Source organism: Ananas comosus, linkage group 4, assembly GCF_001540865.1.
Source record: "Ananas comosus cultivar F153 linkage group 4, ASM154086v1, whole genome shotgun sequence".
Lineage (NCBI taxonomy): Eukaryota > Viridiplantae > Streptophyta > Magnoliopsida > Poales > Bromeliaceae > Ananas > Ananas comosus.
Window position 1 is genome coordinate 13,859,615 of NC_033624.1, and position 1,705 is coordinate 13,861,319.

Genomic DNA, 1,705 nt, shown 5'->3' on the forward strand with positions numbered 1-1,705 from the left:
CTGAGCTGGACATAGTTCGAAGCCTGCTTCCGATGCATGTACCCACTCTCTCTCTCTCTCTCTCTCTTTATAATAGTATATAATTATATTATATTATATTAGATACCAGAATAATCTATCCGTCTAAACGAGCCATTACCTACGATTTTGTTTCGATATAGCTTCAAATTAGACATGCGTCGAATATGATCTAGACCTATTTAACTCATAGAAATAATTCATCCCTCTCGACTTATCTTTATCCATCAATGAACAACAGAAAAATTAATGGCTGAATGGAATATCTTAAAAATGTATAGAGTCTTGATAACAACGACAAATATAGATCTTGTTTAATGTTTAAAATTTTTTAACAAATAAATTCCAATTATTTGTAATACTTTACGCCTTTAAACCGAAACTTCCTCTTATCAGGGCCATTTAAAATTACAAATTTATGACACCTTTGATCAGTAGAGCAAATGATTCGATAAAGATTAAAATTATTTCTAAACATCAAGTGAGAGATATTTCAGTAGTCCGATGACAATTGGAAGTTCTATTCATTGAAACATCGTATAAATGACTCGTTTACTACCAATAATATTCTACTAACTCCTATATATTATATGTATTAAGTATATAATATATATTTATTATAATAGATAATAATTTATACGATACAGAAACGCATAAATTCGTATGGTGTATACTTTTCCCAGCAATAATAACGTTGGCTTAACACCTACCAAAATATTATCATCTCTATTATTTATAAGCTCGGGCATCATATAATATGACGAATTATATCCATCCGATGAGACTATATACATACACACATGCTACCCGTTTTTTATTTCATTTAGAAATAAACTTAGCTAAATGTAATCAAACTAGAATTCGAAATAAGGTAGATACAACCACTAAATTCCTTTTGCCACTTGCACTCAGAAACTCGTTCCCTTTCTCGAAGTATGAATCTAACCGCAGTGTATATTACAATTTTCCATAACGTATTTTTAAGAAAGGTTGTTGTGCATTAATTTCAAAATAAAAATTTTAGAGTTTGTCGAGACAAAAAATATATATTTTTTGAGAATGAGAGACTGGCAAGATTGTAAAAATCTTATTTGATAAATCAACGCTTGGTTTCAAATATTTCTCCTTTTTTTTAATTTCTAAGCCTTATTTAAACAATCGAACTATAACAGATCCATTGATCTTATATATATAATATATATATATAACATACTACTATTATCACTATAATAGCTAACTAATTACCGTATATAGTTACCGTTTTAATGTTTTTAGAAATATCGTGCTGAGCAAATTTATCAGAGAAATTAATATTTGAGACTATTACTCATAAAAGCTTATTCCATCAGTTCATAACTCTAAATAACCTTTTAACTATCTCTTATTGCATTGTAATAGTTTCTACACCTTTAACATTACTTACTAATGTTGTATTTAAAATTCTCATATTTTGCAATATGATGATCAACTAGTTTGTGCATGTTCTTTAATGAATTTTTGCTCACTCCATGTATAAATAAGCTCAAAAGTATTTTTTAGCAAAATATTCCACTATTATTTCTTTTCTTTTTTTTTTCTAATTAAAGATATATATATAATTGACAAACATGAGAAAATTTAATAATCAATTGTACTTCTAACAAGTTCTAAGCGACTAAGTTTCCATTATATTTTTAATTTAAAAACG